This window comes from Kogia breviceps, chromosome 11, assembly GCF_026419965.1.
Source record: "Kogia breviceps isolate mKogBre1 chromosome 11, mKogBre1 haplotype 1, whole genome shotgun sequence".
In the NCBI taxonomy this organism is placed as follows: domain Eukaryota; kingdom Metazoa; phylum Chordata; class Mammalia; order Artiodactyla; family Physeteridae; genus Kogia; species Kogia breviceps.
In genome coordinates this window covers 49,079,911-49,098,337 of record NC_081320.1, presented here as the reverse complement: position 1 = coordinate 49,098,337, position 18,427 = coordinate 49,079,911, and positions in this window count along the sequence as shown.

Here is an 18,427-nt window from a genome sequence, read left to right as displayed (position 1 = left end):
TCCCCGCCCAGCTGGACAGGGGAAACGCGGCGGGGACGGGAGGGGAATGGGGGCCGTAGAAGAGCCGGGAGGGGAGGAGGCGACTGAGAGGGCGAGGCTTTGGGGGGGGCGGGGAGCGGAGCGAAGCCACCCAGTGGCGAAGCCTGCCGCTCCGACGGGCGTGGGCGTTGGCCAATGACGGCGCGGCTCGATAGGCGGCTGGCTTCGCCCCTGGCCCAATGAGTCTTCTAAGGACACTGCCGCGAACTGGAGGAGGGTGGAGGGAGTGGAGTGGGGGCTGGGGAGAGGTGGGTGGACGTTGAAAAGGGGGGTGGAGGGAAAGATGAGGCTCCGGAGACCGGCGGAGTCACTCTGCCCTCCTCGACCCGAAGTGCGCCTTCTGCCAATCCCGGGGCCGCGTGGGGGTGATGGACGCAAGCGTGTGACCAATGAGGAGGAGAAGCTGCCGCAGGGAGCCAGAGGGGAAGGAGTGGGCGGGGCAACGCCCTCCCCTCCCTCAGGCGCCCGGGTCCTCCCTCCTACCCATTTCGGGTCAGTCAAGCAAATAACAGTGAGAGGGTTGGGGCCGTGCGGGGGACGGGGGTTGGTGGGGGGGCGGAGGGGCCGCGCTGGCGGCGTGACAGGGATAGGGACTAGCTGTGGTGCCGACTCCGCGCCGGCAGGAGGAGGAGGCGGCGGAGGCTGGCTCCTTACTCAGCCTGCAGGCTGTTACTGCTGCTGCTGTTCAGCCTCTGCCTGGTGCTGCCGGGGAGCCCCTGCGGCCAAACCCCACTCTCGAGTGGCAGACAGATTTGGAGTGAATCAGATCAAAACTTTGCCTCAGGTCGGTGCAGTGCCCACTCTTGGAGACAGCTCCGTGTGACGTCCTTTGGGGCTGTGCTCTGGAAGCTGAGGGAGCTGGACGCCAGAGACCGGAGGCTTGGCAATGGCATTTGCCTCCTTGTTTGCCTGTTTTCTGGGGAAGTCAGGGTAGGGTGTGGACAGGTTGAAACAGCTCCTGAATGCATACCATTTCTTTACTGAGTTTCTGGAAAAGGCACTTCTTAACCTGGCATGAGTGAAGCTATATGGGCTTTGTGCGTGTATGTATGTATTAGCTACCTCCAGCCCTCTCTCCTGCACCGCTCCCACTTCTCTGCCCACCGTCGTCACCTTGTACCCTGACAGCAATCCTGGGGAGCACTCACTACTAGATCTTCTTGCGGCTCATTCCCAGGAGCTATGGCTTTTTCTCAATTTCTTGCCTACTGTCTTGTAATCATTTTACAGACCTTAACACTTGCCACGCACTTGTACTTGAAAGGAACTGTAATCACTAATAAACCTGAACAGAGATGCCCACAAAAGCAAATACACTAGCAAAAATCCACCTTCTTTCCCACAAGGTGCATTTCTGCACGTTATTTGAAATTTATGACAATTGCTTCCTACCAAGAAACCAAGGAAAGATAAATCACATATCACATCCCTACAAAAAAAAACACTTTCAAAACCACTTAGAATACCCAAAGTCCATTTTCCATAGACAAGTCAACTAGAGAGACCTAGGGTTGATTTACGGTCTTGAAGTGAGCAAGATCATTTCCTCTCCCCCCCCCCCCCATAGTTATAAGATTAAAACCTACAGTGGTCTGGAATTCAGAGGAGACATAGTAAGTGAACAATAAGCCTTCAGGCTTATTCCAGTCATATTGGGGCTTTCCTTGATTATTGTGATTTTAAGGTATGGATCCTTCACCTAAACTGTAATTGTGACACTCAGCCTGACACCACTTACCTCTTCTCTTTCTGATTTTAGCCCTACTCCATCATTTCAGCCTGTATCCTAAGCCCACCTAAGAAAATGAACTGGGCTGCAGACTTCTCATAGTGCCCAGATTGTGTACCCGTTGCCCCTCAGTGTTTTGAAACTTCTTTGGAGTTCAGCAGTGCAAGGAGGCCAGCATCCTTATCCCAGGACATAGTGATCAGCAGGAGGTGGGCCATGTTCCCTTAGCCAGGTCACTATGTGATGATTTAAACACACTGAATCCCTCATGTGAGAAAAATCAGCTCTGTTTCTAGTGTGGGCTATTTTACTGCATTTAAGAATGTGTTGATGATACTTTTTAGAAAGCCTGTTTCTAATTTCTTTCACTGTGAGGTCATTTTATGGCTCAGGTGAATATCATTGGTCAGAGTGTTATCTTACATACTGTGGATGGTACTGAAAACAGAAGGAGATTTTGAGTCTAGACATACACTAGTATCCTTCAGAGGATCTCCAAATAGCTAGGGTTAGCATCCTGTGGCAGAAGTTGCTCCCTTGTCAGTTGTTATTGGCATGTCTCCAGTCCCCACCATGTGTCATTTTCTAATTCTGTGCTCACCCTATTCCAGTATTTCTTAAATGGTTGTCTAAGGCCAACCTAGATTCCTGAGTCTGCTGTCAGATCTATTGACTCATTATCTCTGTAGTCTGGTCCTGGATGTCTGTTTTTTTTAGCAAATACCCCTGGTGACTTGAATAAATATTAAAATATCAAATGTTTCATTTGAAAACCCTGTTTACTCCTTCCTTTGGAAAATTTTAAAACCCTTATTTATTTCTTCCTTTCTTCTTTTTCCCTTTCTCACACATATCTATTTCCTTTCTTCCACATATATTCCTTTCTCCTATATATTTTCTATCTCTCATTTTTGTGATCACTTCCTTTTCTACATTTCTTGTGCACAGGACTGTCTTATACACTGGCAGGGTGATCCCTAAAAATAAAAAGGATGAAGTTGGCAAATGGGCTTTTATAAATACCATAAGCATACCTTATAACTACAACACTTAAAATATGGGGAAGTCAAATAAATGTATAAGCTTAAAAATATCATTGTAATTGATGTTATGTATAAATCTACAATATGTGTGAAACTTACTAGTTTATGATTTCAAAGTATACAAAGACAGAATTTTTTATATGTGGAGTCACATTTCAAAATGCAAATTTCAATATACAAATGATATCAATACATTTATATTGTTACTGTTAAGTTTGTCAAGTTTTTCTAAACAGTGGAGTGAGACTAATGATGTGCTAAGAACTATTATGGTTACCAAAAAAAAAAAAAAAAGAGTACTATATGAGATTTTTGTTATCTCATAGAGCTTATATACAACCCACATGGACCAGGAAGCAAAAGCACATCCTTTATTGAAGATAGAGGCTTCAACCCGGGTCTCATTAGCATTCCCAAAGAGAGAGCCCAAACATTAACTCACAATCCAAATTACAAAACAAATGAAGAAAAAAGCCACCATGACTTAATTTATATTTATAGGACATTCCATCCAAAAACAACAGAATACACTTTCTTCTCAAGTGCTCATGGAACATTCTCCAGGATGGATCATATCCTGGGTCACAAATCAAGCCTCAGTAAATTTAAGAAAATTGAAATCTTATCAAGTATCTTTTCTGAACACAATGCTATGAGGCCAGATATCAATTACAGGAAAAAGTTTATAAAAATACAAACACATGGAGGCTAAACAATATGCTACTAAATAACCAAGAGATCACTGAAGAAATAAAAAAATACCTAGAAACAAATGACCATGAAAACACGATGACCCAAAACCTATGGGATGCAACAAAAGAAGTTCTAAGAGGGACGTTTATAGCAATACAATCCTACCTCAAGAAACAAGAAACATCTCAAATAAACAACCTAACCTTACACCTAAGGCAATTAGAGAAAGAAGAACAAAAAAACCCCAAAGTTAGCAGAAGGAAAGAAATCATAAAGATCAGATCAGAAATAATTGAAAAAGAAATGAAGGAAACAATAGCAAAGATCAATAAAACTAAAAGCTGGTTCTTTGAGAAGATAAAATTGATAAACCATTAGCCAGACTCATCAAGAAAAAAAAGGGAGAAGACTCAAATCAATAGAATTAGAAATGAAAAAGGAGAGGTAACAACTAACACTGCAGAAACACAAAGGATCATGAGAGATTACTACAAGCAACTGTATGTCAATAAAATGGACAACCTGGAAGAAATGGACAAATTCTTAGAAAAGCACAACATTCTGAGACTGAACCAGGAAGAAATAGAAAATATAAACAGAGCAATCACAAGCACTGAAATTGAGACTGTGATTAAAAATCTTCCAACAGGACTTCCCTGGTGGCACAGTGGTTGAGAGTCTGCCTGCTGATGCAGGGGACACGGGTTCGTGTCCTGGTCTGGGAAGATCCCACATGCCACGGAGCGGCTGGGCCCATGAGCCATGGCTGCTGAGCCTGCGCGTCCGGAGCCTGTGCTCCGCAACGGGAGAGGCCACAACAGTGAGAGGCCTGCGTACCACAAAAAAAAAAAAATCTTCCAACAAACAAAAGCCCAGGACCAGATGGCTTCACAGACGAATTCTATCAAACATTTAGAGAAGAGCTAACACCTATCCTTCTCAAACTCTTCCAAAAGGCTAAACAATAAATGCTGGAGAGGTTGTGGAGAAAAGAGAACCTTCTTGCACTGTTGGTGGGAATGTAAATTGATACAGCCACTATGGAGAACAGTATGGAGGTTCCTTAAAAAACTACAAATAGAACTACCATACGACCCTGCAATCCCACTACTGGGCATATACCCTAAGAAAACCATAATTCAAAAAGAGTCATGTACCACAATGTTCACTGCAGCTCTATTTACAATAGCCAGGACATGGAAGCAACCTAAATGTCCATCGACAGATGAATGGATAAAGAAGATGTGGCACATATATACAATGGAATATTACTCAGCCATAAAAAGAAACAAAACTGAGTTATTTGTAGTGAGGTGGATGGACCTAGAGTCTGTCATACAGAGTGAAGGAAGTCAGAAAGAGAAAAACAAATACTGTATGCTAACACATATATATGGAATATATTTTTTAAAAAAGGTTCTGAAGAATCTAGGGGCAGGACAGAAATAAAGACGCAGACATAGCGATTGGACTTGAGGACACGGGGAAGGGGAAGGGGAAGCTGGGGCGAAGAGAGTGGCATGGACATATATACATTACCTAATGTAAAATAGATAGCTAGTGGGAAGCAGCTGCATAGCAGAGGGAAATCAGCTCCGTGCTTTGTGACCACCTAGAAGGGTGGGATAGGGAGGGTGGGAGGGAGACGAAAGAGATAGGAGATAAAGGAATATATGTTATGTATAGCTGATTCACTTTGTTATAAAGCAGAAACTAACACACCATTGTAAAGCAATTGTACTCCAGTAAAGATGTTTAAAAAAGAAAAAAGAAGAAAGCCACCATGAGCAAGAGGAGGCAGACAGGAAAAAAGAAAAACAGCAGAATTAGACCCTAAATCTGAAAATGGACAGTTTAAAAATAGGCTCATTTCGCTTATGAACATAAATGCAAAAATTTCTAAATATTAGCTAACCGAATCCAACATACTTACTCCAGTGAACTAGGAAAACCCTTTAGATTCATTTCCCTCTCTTTAGAATATACCTGTCTAGCTACCTACCTAGCCATTTATCATGAAAACATAATAAGTAGGGTTTATTCTAGAAATTCAAGTATGATTTAACATCAGAAAACCTATCCAAATAACTCACCTCAAAAAGAATAAGAGAGAAAAATCATTCGAGAATGTGCATCATTATTAATAATAAAAACTTTCAGGTACGTTAGGAATAGTAAGAAATTTACTTAACTTTATGAAGGACCAAAAATGTACAGCAAAATATTTTTAATTGATTAACTTTAAACACATTCCATTTAAGTGTGGGATCAAGAGAAGGTTGCCACTGCTGTTTAACATGATATTGAAAGTCCTGGCTGACAAAATAATATTTGTAATAGAAGGAAGAAGAAATTAAATAGAAGAATCAGAAGGAAAGAGATAAAATTGGGACTGTTTGCAGTAATATGATCAACCACATAAAATACCATATAGAAACAATAAGCTATTAGAAATAATAAAAGAATGCAGCAAGGTGACAGAGATGCTTTTCTCCCCTTCTTCCAAAGAACTGCTTTTTTTTTATGGGGCACAAGGCCAACCAGAATAAAGACAACATTTGCTAGCCTCCCTTGTAGCTAAGTATTGCCATGTTCCAGGCAATGGGTTAAAAGCAGAACTGGTGCACACATTCCTAAAGGGAGGGAGTGTGCCTCATCCTCTTTCCTGCCATCTGAAATGAAGATACAATAGCTGGAGCTTCGGCAGTCATCTTAGACTGTGAGCTGAGTTTGAATATGGAAGCCACACATAGCAGAACAAGAAAGAAGGCACCTACTATACTAACACCAGCCCTAAAATGTCTACCTCCAAACTTTTGGAACTTCTTGAATAAACATCTATCTCATTCATGCCACTGTTATTTTAGTTTGTGTATGTGTGTGCCTGGTGTTACAGATAGCCAAACCTAATCCTGATACAGCAAGATTCCCAAATTCAAAATCAATTCATGAAAACCAAAAGTATACTTACATACTAGTACTAACAAACTAGAAAATAAGATACTTCTTACAATAGCAACAAAACTCTAAATTCTTTGGGAATTAACCTAAGAAAAAAATGCACAAAACTTTTATGGGAAAAAATGTTAATGCTATTAACAGACTTCAAGGAAGACCTAAATAGGGGTATATATAATGTCTGTGGATAGGAGTAACATTCTTAAGATATCAATGATCTCTAAATGTATTCATAAACTCAGTGCAAACCATTCAAACTTTTTTTTTGTTTGTTTGTTTTTTAAATGTTTTTTAAATTAATTAATTATTTATTTATTTTTGGCTGTGTTGGGTCTTCGTTTCTGTGTGTCGGCTTTCTCTAGTTGCGGCAAGCAGGGGCCACTCTTCGCTGCGGTACACGGGCCTCTCACTGCCGCGGCCTCTCTTGTTGCGGAGCACAAGCTCCAGACGCGCAGGCTCAGTAGTTGTGGCTCAGGGGCTTAGTTGCTCCGCGGCATGTGGGATCTTCCCAGACCAGGGCTCGAACCCATGTCCCCTGCATTGCAGGCAGATTCTCAACCGCTGCGCCACCAGGGAAGTCCCCAACCATTCAAACTTTTAACGGGGTTTGAAGAATTTAAACATTCTCAAATACATATGGAAGATTGGATTCCATTATAATCTGGTCAATTTTGAAAACAAAAATCATAGAGGGGAAATTTACCCTTCCAGATAATGACATAAGTCACAGTAGCAGACATGTAGAACAGTGAGACGGAATAGAGAACTCAGAAACAACACACTTACCTATGAGAAGTTGGTATGTGATAATGGTAACATCACAAATCTATGAGAAAATCATGTAGAGATAGTCAACTATTGCTGCAGTAATAATACCATGTAATGAACAACCCAGAAATACCAGTGGCTTATAGCAGCCTTTGTTTCTTCTCTCTCACAGGTCTCTACTGGTCTCATCTGGTCTGGTCAAGACTTGGCTGGACTCAGCCGAATTCAGCTGGGCTTTGCTCCAGGACACAGGTTAAGTTCAGGTCTTTATCACATGCCTCATTCTGGCAATGACAGGAGCTCAAGAGGTGAAGTCACATCACCCAAACACATTTAACAAGTCTGCTGCCATCTCCTAATATTTCATTGACCAAATTAGTCACATGGCCAAGTGTAACAAATTGGTGGAAGGTGCTGCAAAACCACATGGCAAAGAGCATGAGAGTATAATTCTATAGCATGGAGGACATGAAGGATTGGGAATAATAATCCAACGTAACACACAAGTTTTGTTTCATAGATAATGTTGGAAAAATTGGTTCACCATGGAGAAAAGTAAAGCTGCATCCATATCTCATACCATTTGGAAAGGTGAAATTTCAATGAATAAAAAAACCTAAAAGGGAAAGGGAAAATTATAAAGCTAATAGCAATTAAAAACAGAAGAGTAGCTTTGGAATCTTAGGATAGGAAAATATTTCTTCAATAAGACTCTGAAAGCATAAACTATAAAACCAAAAGAATGATGAACTTGACTATATCAAAATTAAAGTTTCTGGTTAACAAAGAACATCATAGACCAGCTAAGAGAAAGTTGATAGACTGAGAGGTGTTTCCAAACCAAGAAGACATTAATGTCTAGAATATAATAGGAATTCCTGCAAATCATTGAGAAGAAAAAAACAGGAAACACAATAGAAAAATAGCCAAAGGATATAAACAGGCAAATTTACAGAAGGGAAGCTTGAGAGACTAACAAGTATATGAAGAGATATATTGTACAACATGGGAATATAGCAAATATTTTATAATAACTATAAATGGAATATAACCTTTAAAAATTGTGAATCACTATATTGTATACCAACTATATTTCAATTTTTAAAAGTAGATGAAGAGATATACAACCCCACTTATAATCAGATAAATGCATATTAAAGCAACAACACACCTCCTTACATCCATTAAATAGGCGAAAATGTGAAAGTTAGGTAACACCAAGTGTTGGCTAGGATGGGAGGAAGCATGAACCGTCATGCATTGCTATTGGGAGTTAAGTCCCTGGTATAGCTGTTTTGAAGTTATCTGGAAATATGTAATAAAATGTAGTATGTGTTTTCCTGTGGCCCAGCAGTTCCACTCCTGGGAATACATACCTCTAAGAAACTCTTGCACAAGTCCGTAAAAGGGCACAATCGAGGACAATCATCACAGCAGCACTTGAAGTAGCAGCATATTGTTGGCAAACAGTATATATCACCTGTGCATTACGGAAGGTTATATAAAATGCAGCATATATCATGGAATAACACGCAACTATTGGAAGTAATGCACTAAGTGTCCATCTTGCAACATGGATAAATCTTTAAAATGTTTTATAAGTAAAAAACAGTAAGAAACAACAAGATGGTGTAAGCCCCAGGCCTTGGGATGTCTTTCACTAGAAGATGCATCAAAGTTTTTCATTTCTGCTCTTAGCCGGGCGGTTTGAGGGAAGGATAAGGAAGGTGCTGTTATGACTCACTTTCAACTGAAATATTTCCTCTAGTTTTCACATGAAGTTTTGGCAGTTTTCATGTAGGCCCTCCCCCCATGCCCCGGAGTGGACTCCTTCTGCAGGCCCCCACGGTTTCTACCGCCATGCCATCCCCATCGCCTCCCTGCTCCCCTATGCGTGTTTAATATACATTTATCTGGTTCTAAGTTTCCTTCCCAGGCTGGGTGGGAGGTAAGTGATGGCTCTTGAGGAGTGGCCACAGTCAGAGATATAGAATACACCCTTGCCACACTGCTACTCACATCTGCCTACTTCCCCATTTCCAAGTCAGGAACACCCAAACATTACTAGATTTTAAAAAGCTTTATTTCAAGACTGATCTAGAAATGTGTTTGCTTATGTATTTTTTCTGTACCTCCTAGTGTGCTGTCAATGCTAGTAAAAACTGTAAGGATGAAACAATAACAGTAACTGTAATATTAGCTGTGTGTCAGTAAGCAGTAGACACAATGGCCTTTTAAAGTTGACTGAGAGGGAGGAGATGGAAAAAGATAATTAGCTGTGGAGATTTAGGTTAGATATCAGAAATGGCTCTCTGAAATCAGGGTTGACAAACAAGTGAAGGAGTTACCAGGTTTGGGCATACATAGGTAATTTTTTAAAAAGATTTAGGAGTTTTCTAAACTAAAGACAAGGGCATGGGTGCAATGGCTCTTCAAGTTTCTCCCAGCCCTGTCAGGTTACCAATCTCCCCCACGCAGGCATGTTGGAAACACAATTGATTCCCACCAAGGTACACTGAGAATAGCCCCTGCTTGGGTTACACTGCCTTAAAAGCTTGTCTCTGCCCAAAGCTTTCCTTAATGGCTCATTACTAGCATGTGAAATTCTGACACTTAGTAATGGCTACAATTTCATGGCCCTTAAAGTCCAGGAACTTGCCTGAGCTCAGGTAGGGAGCGCTCCATAGGGCAGCATGTGAGGCCCAGCGGCCCACACCCTTCCCAGTGGACTAAACAGCAGCTGCAGGCTTCTAACCTAGCTAGAAGGGACCCAGCTAGCTTTGGGTCCCTGATTTCTGCAGAAGCCAGGATGTGATCCTGAGGAGATGACTCTTCTCGGGATTGAATATCTTAATGACTCCCATTTAGGGTCTGTATAACACTCATCACTGGCTCCCAATATTGGGACATTAATGTTAGCTCATAGGTATTACCTAAACCTAACTGTAAAAGGGCTAATGATTTATCCATCTGTAGTTTCTATAACTCCTAGGAACTGTGTAATCCAGTCATTCCGTATTTGTGCAACCATTACTGACGGAATTCTAGGGAGTTTTGGGAGATGAATTTGGGAAAGTAGATTGAACCCCGATTAGAGAACCTTAAACGCCTGGTTAGGAGTTTCAATTTGTACGTTAAGGCAATAGGGAGGCTTTGAAGGTGTTTGAGAACTGCATGATGAAAGCATTTTACATTTAAATGAGCAAACATTTATTGAGGAAAAGGAAAACTATTAAGTCCCTATTAAAGGAAAGCTCTATGGTTAAGCACAAGAGAAAGAAGGTCCTTGCCTTCAATGACTTTATGGTTGCTAGGTGTTGTTCTGTTTTTTGTTTTTAATATAGGGGGGGACAGTATTCTGAGATATTAACAAGTGTGGTTTTCCTACATTTTCTCTACCGCAGCCTGTTCCCTCAGGGTATGGATATTACACAGCAGAGATTTAAAGAAAAGAGTCTTATCTTGACTACCAGGTCTCGCAATGGCCTTTAAGTAGCCACAGCAGAGACAAAAATTTTAAAGAAAAGCCCTGGATTTTCATGAGCTGCAAGGCAACATAAACCATAAATTTGGAAGTACAATTTTGGGGTCCCCAAAAAAAGTGCTGTTAAAGGTTTTCCCACAGTCTCTCTCTCAACTTTCCTTGCCTTTTTTTAATTGTTATTTAATGTTATTGTAAGTAAACAATAATGGAAAATATTAGCCTGAATTTTATCATTTATTTTTATATTGTGAAATATCAGTTTTAAATTCAAACATAAGAGCATTTAACTTATAAGCAGAATCACTAAAAAGATCTAATTCATATTTCGTGGCTTGTAGGTGCTTATGTATTTCATTCTTACCAGAACAATGGAAACGCTGCACAAAACTAATTCACTTGTTTTTATTTCACTTCTTGATATGTGCTCACTCCACCAACCCTCTACCTTTAACTTACTGTTGAATAAGGAGGGATTAAAAGAAAAGGAACTATGGGGTGCCCTAATATTTCCCTTTCCTCTTATGTCTTCATTTTCAGGATATGTGGTTGGCTAGTACAGAGAGTATCAAAAGAAACAAAGGCTACGGTAAGATTCCTTGGTTGTTCGTGTCTTTAGAATACCATTGCCCTTTTTCTACCTTCAAAAGAAGTCCTGGTTTGAATGGAAAGCATGACCTCTCAGGGCTGTCAGCACCCCAACTTATTCAATCAAAGATGAAATACACTTACATCTTGCTGAACTCGAAATCATGTGGGACAACCGGAATTCTGTGCTCATGGGGCAGCAAGAACAGTAGACATGCAATGCATGCATACGCTCTCTGTTCATACTCCACTGTCCCATCTGATTTCACATACAAAACATAGGTTCAAAAATAAAATCAAGACTTTTGAGATAGCATAGCAGCAGAAACCCTTCTGAGTGTGGGCCCCTGTGTGACTGCAGAGGCACATCCATGATGCTGGGCCTGTTTGCAAGAATGGTTGAAGGGCCCGGCTGCCCTGCCTCAGATGAGATAATGATGCTCTGGACTGGGGGTGGAAAAGAAAGCCTGTGGCTTTGAATACAAACATGTCATTGACAAAGGGGGCTCCGTGTTCTGCTCTTGTGCCCCACACACCCACCTCTTCACCAGGGCAGACCTCAGAAACCACTGGGAACTGGGAAGATAAAAGCAGGGAAGACATGAACCTTGCATCCAAGGCTTCCAATGAAAACTTGGGAAATAGAAAAAAATCGCAAAGAAAAAAATTAAGCTATCTATAATCCTACCGTCCAGAGAGAGCGACTGTTAAAGTTTTGTGTGATTTGTAATATATAGTTATACAAAATTTGTAAAGGTAAACATTTCTTATGCCACTGAATACGCTGCTAGAAAAGTTTTAAATATAACTTCCCATTTTAAGGTGAGGATTTGGTGGTGGTTTGCACAGTGAATTCTGGAGGGAAGAGTCTGTCAACAGAGAGCCTGGTCAGAAGATAAATGCAAGAATCCCAGAGGGGATCTGGGCTGAAGGCCTGCAAAGAGGAGAGAAGGGAAGGGACTGGATGAGGCTCAAAAATAGAATGTGGACTGAAAAAAGCAAGTCATCAAAGATTCCATCTATTTCGAGTTCAAAAGGCAGATAAAACTAAATACTATGTTATTCAGGAGCACATACATAACCATTACAACTATAAAGCAAAACAAAATTCAGAAAGGTAGTTCCCGAGAGAAGCCAGGGAGGCAGATGTGTTCAGAAATGGGCACACAGGGGCTTCTTAAGGGGCTGGTAATTGTCCATTTCTTAGGCTGGGTGGTAGACACGTGAGCGGCCAATTATTTTTTGAACAGTACGCTTTCATTTTATACAGGCACACCTCAGAGACGTTGCTGGTTTGGTTCCAGACCACCACAATAAAGCAAATATTGCAATAAAGCGAGTCACGAATTTTTTGGTTTCTCAGTGCATGTAAAAGTTATGTTTACACTCTACTGTAGTCTGTTAAGTGTGCAACAACATTATGTGTAAAAAACAATGTACATACCTTAATTTAAAAATACTTTATTGGGCTTCCCTGGTGGTGCAGTGGTTGAGAATCCGCCTGCCAATGCAGGAGACATGGGTTCGTGCCCTGGTCCAGGAAGATCCCACATGCCGCGGAGCAACTAAGCCCGTGAGCCATGGCCGCTAGGCCTGTGCGTCCGGAGCCTGTGCTCCGCAACGGGAGAGGCCACAACAGTGAGAGGCCCGCATACCGCAAAAAAAAAAATAATAATAAAATAAAAAATAAAAATAGAAATACTTTATTAGGCAGTTTGGGATTGACATGTACACACTGCTATATTAAAAATGGATAACCAACAAGGACCTACTGTATAGCACAGGGAACTCTGCTCAATATTATGTAACAGACTAAATGCGAAAATAATTTGAAAAAGAATAGATACATGTATATGTATAACTGGATCACTTAGCTGTACACCTGAAACTAACACAACATTGTTAATCAACTATACTCCAATATAAAATTAAAAGTTTAAAAAAATACTTTATTGCTAAAAAAAATGCTAAACATCATCTGCGCCTCAGAGAGTATAATCTCTTTGCTGGTGGAGGGTCTTGCCTCGATGTTGATGCTGCTGACTGACCAGGGTGGTGGATGCTGAAGGCTGGGGTGGATGTGGCAGTTTATTAAAATGAGACAACAATGAAGTTTGGCCCATCGATTGATTTTTCCTTTCACGAACAATTTCTCTGTAGCATGCAATTCTGTTTGATAGTATTTTACCCAGGGTAGAACTTCGTTCAAAATTGGACTCAGTCCTTTCAAACCATGCTGCTGCTTTGTCAACTAAGTTTATGTAATATTCTAAATCCTTTCTTGTCGTTTCAACAATCTTCACAGCATCTTCACCAGGAGTAGATTCCACCTCAAGAAACCACTTTCTTTGCTTACCCATAAAAAGCAACTCCTCATCTGTTAAAGTTTTATCATGAAATTGCAGGATTTCACTCACTTCTTCAGGCAGCACTTCTAATTCTAGTTCTCTTGCTATTTCTACCACATCTGCAGTTACTTCCTCCACTGAAGTCTTGAACCCTCAAAGTCATCCATGAGGGTTGGAATCAACTTCTTCCAAACTCCTGTTAATATTGATATTTTGACCTCTTCCCATGAATCACGAATGTTCTTAATGGCATCTAGAATGGTCAGTCCTTTCTGGAAGGTTTTTAATTGACTTTGCCCAGATCCATTAGAGGAATCACTATCTATGGCAGCTATAGCCTTATGAAATATATTTCTTCAATAATAAGACTTGAAAGTAGAAATTATTCCTTGATCCATGGGCTGCAGAATGGATGTTGTGTTAGCAGGCATGAAAAACATTAATCTCATTGTACCTCTCCATCAGAGCTCTTGGGTGACCAGGTGCATAGTCAAAGAGCTGAAAGGAATCTTTCTTTCTGAACACTAGGTCTAAACAGTAGGCTTAAAATGTTCAGAAAACCATGTAGTAAACAGATGTGCTGTCAACCAGGCTTTGTTGTTCCATTTATAGAGCACAGCCAGAGTAGGTGTAGAATAATTAATAAGGGCTCTAGGATTTTTGGAATGGTAAATTAGCACTGGCTTTGACTTCAAGTCAACAGCTGCATTAGCCTTTAACAAGAGAGTCAGCTTGTCCTTTGAAGTTTTGAAACCAGGCATCGACTTCTCCTCTCTAACTATGAAAGTCCTAAATGACATCTTCCAATAGAAGGCTGTTTCTTCCACATTGAAAATCTGTTGTTTAGTGGAGCCACCTTCCTTAATTATCTTAGCTGGATCTTGTGGTGCCCCAAAACAATAGTAACATCAAAGATCACCGATCACAGATCACCATAACAAATATAATAACAAGGAAAAAATTTGAAATATTTCGAGAATTACCAAAATGTGACAAAAGACATGAAGTGAGTAAATGCTGTTGGGAAAATGGCACCAATAGACTTGTTTGATATAGGGTTGCCACAAACCTTCAATTTGTAAAAAACACAATACCTGTGAAGTGTAGTAAATTGAAGCATAACAAAAATGAAGTCTATGCATGATATAGTCTAGGCCAATATATCTTAGGCCAATTCCAAAAGATAAGGTTTTCCACAACCTCACTGTCCCATATAATGAGGCTTCGCCAGACAGGTTACACAAACCGGGGCTCTTCTGCCAAAACACTCCCAACCCTTTTTGTCTCCTCCACTACCCACATAAGGTAATCTTGTTCTTAAACAGCTGGCCGGAGTATATTTTTGGAAAGTGTCATTTCTGAGCTGAGACCAGCAGCAATGCAAGCATCCACCAGAATATGGATACACAGACAGGTGAATATATGCAGGTCTAATCATGCATGGCCAGGGGCTGGAAAAGCTTTCTGCTCTGAAAGCATCTGCCTTGCAGGATGAGTAGCAGGTGATTATCATGCTCTCCAGCTTCTGCAGCAGTCACCCCAAACCAAATCTGGGATGCTGAAGGGGTGTAGTAGCTGCCAAGGGTCTCACAGGGTCCACTTCAGGTTATGGGAAGACAAACAGTTACATGGTGATTGGGTTGACATGCTACATGAGATACTTTCAGCAGGTTCACAGACAAGCATTTTGTATTCTAATATTATATACATAATATATTTTATTCTAATAGTATATGCATATTACATATGTCACTGACACCTAAAAGCAATGATTATTGCTTTGAGCAAAGCTTAGTTAAAGCAGAGAGCAAAGTTAACTTGAATTAATGGTTTAAAAACTCCCTTCATATAATAGTGTAACTGGTGCCTAGAGATAGTACAAATCATGAAAGTGGTTCACTTTGGTGGTACCTGAAGGTGGGAAGCAGTGCACAGGGACTTGGCAGTTCTTAAGAAAGTGGAATATGGGCAGCCCTATCCTACGACCCCAAACACAGCTTGTGACCCAAGAGACTATTGTAAACCTCTCCTCATTCCAGTAATAATTCTATTTTGATCCTCTTTTCTCTGCCAGTCTCTGGCAAAGTGCTCTACGTACATTAGCTCATATACATGTAAACGAGCAATATTTCCATCTGATACCCCTCCTCCTGCTCCTCTGTCTCTTCATCACCTTCATCACAAGGCATTGGTCCTGAGGCCTCTGAAGGAAACCACCCTGGCAAAGTCAATCCTGTACCCATTCCTGTTGTTATACTGAAGAGTAACAGCACAAACTTACCTGAACTTATATAAAAAACACCTACAACATTATTTAGCAATGTGTAAGGGTATCAAGTCAACACTTTGTACACCTTAAACTTACACAATGTTATATGTCAATTATATCTCAATAAAGCTGGAAAGGGGGAGAAAAAGAAATACCTACAATGGAATTGAAAAGATAAACAATTTGGCTCATTTCTAGTATAATCTTGTAGTGCACACCCCTCACCGACCCCCAGCCTCTGTTTTTTCACTTTTTTAACGGAGGCAGAAGCACTCTGTGCACATTACCCCACTGGAATAGTTTGAAATCTAACCACTTCATCTCTAGTATAGAAAGTCATTGTAGGAAATATGAATTCTGATAAACAGGCCCTTGTTTTAAGTGACAGTCTGGTGCAAAATAAAATGGATGAGTTATAAATCTCTTTAAGTAATTATTTTACAGTAGATACCCAATAGACCTTTAACTCTGCCATTACTCCCATTCATAACATGCCACAAGAATAGAGAAAAGGGGCTTCCCTGGTGGCACATCCCCTGCCAATGCAGGGGACACGGGTTCGTGCCCCAGTCCGGGAAGATCCCACATGCCACGGAGCGGCTGGGCCCGTGAGCCATGGCCACTGAGCCTGCACGTTCGGAGCCTGTGCTCCACAACGGGAGAGGTCACAACAGTCAGAGGCCGGTGTACCGAAAAAAAAAAAAAAAAAAAGCCTATATCTACATACATATATCTTTTTTGTTAATAAATGTAAAGGGCAGTATTTCTTTGGTCTACTCTGGAGTTTAGAAAGTGAAACAATAGAAACCAAGATGAAAGATAGTGATCAGCCTTCCTTTTTAGTGTTGACTGCAGCACAAACAACCAAATTATGAGAAATAAATTACAGTTTTAAAAAATCCCCTGTTTTAATTACTGCAAATGTTACTATGACTAGGTAAGAATTATTTTTAATCACCTATAATTACATGAATGGTGTACAGCTAAAAGCATCCAAAAGCCCCAATTTAAAAAAAGTAAAAACAACCCTAAGACAAACTTTGCTTTTGTTTGAAATCTGCAATGTTTTCCCTCTATATGCTTCCCTTCCCAAATAAATTTTATGGTTAGAATTGCTGGTTTTTAGCAAATACAGAAAGTCAGCTAGAAACATCCTTTCTCTGAATTCAGTGGGTTTGCGTCTTAACCAGTTTGAGCAAATTCTTGGCGAATATTTCATGAACTCACAAGAGACGAATTTATTTGACATGTTTAGGAGACGCGTAAAATAAGGTCGTGTATGTGTTAAAGCTTCAGAAAATCGGGGAATTCCCTGTGCCAAAGAGAGCTCCCTAGATCTGCAATTAATAGTTGGAATTATAAAGGAATGCGCAAAATAGAATTCTTCCTTAACACTACCTATTAGAAGCTTCCATTCTAGGTAGGATTTTTCCTCCCTTCCTTCACGAAGGAGGGAAGAAGAGCGAGGGCGAGCTAGGTCTGCGGTCGGAGGAGTGTCTATAAATAGAAGGTGAAGTGTTCTAATACCGAGAGAGTGCGTCATAGCGTCCCTCCCTCGAGCTGCGAGAGCCCGGGCTGCCGCGGGAGCCACAGCGCGGCACCGGACGCCCGCCCGGCTTCCTGCTCCTGGCCCGGCCGGCCCGCGCCCGGCTCGCGCCCAGGATCTGGGGACCTGCGGGAAGGGAAGGGGAAGGGGTCCAGGGAGGCATTCGGCGGCCCCCGCGTCCCCTCAGCCTCAGGTGGCATCGGACCCACCCCCGGGTGCACGGTCCCAGGACCGAGGTGCCCCTGCCCGGGTGGCAGCCGCGCGCCGCCGCCGCCGCCCTCGTCCCACCCTCCTCCCTGGGGGCGAAGGGAGAACAATAACCTGGAGCGCGCCTGGGAATCGGAGACTCCAGGGCGCACAGACAATGCGAGGGGAGTTCCGAGGGGGCGGCCACCGCGCGCCGCGCGCTCCCGCGGGTCTCCCTGAAGGTTAGGATCTCGGCTGCTGGCCGGCCCTCCCGGGCACTGTCGGAGGCCACGTGGAGGATGATTAGGTCTGTTGAAATATAAAATCTGAAAGCGTCTGTTCAAGGCCAGGGAGAATTTCCGCTAGTCTAGGTGGTACCTCATCAGGCGGTTAAAATACACACCGACAGCTTGTGACTTGGGTCCTTCTCTATTTCGGATTTGAATCTCAAAAGTCACTTGTGGAATTTCCATAGGCCTATCTTTTTGTAAACAGATGGTTCTGGGATTCCCCACCCAGTCTCTGGTCTTACTCTGCCTGTTCTTCCAGCTTGACCCGATCTAGATCTTGAGATTTCAATCTGCCTCTCTCCCTCTCTCTCTCTTTCTCTTTTTTCTTCTCTCCCTCCCTCCCTCTCATCCACAACATACAGTTTTGTTCCCTTTGTACCTTTTCTTGAAAGTGTGTGTGTTTGTGTGTGTGTGCTCGCAGGCGCACGTGTCCTGCAGTTCCTTCTCCCTTCTGATTGGTGCCTCCGCTGGGTTCCCCTGCCCTTTCTT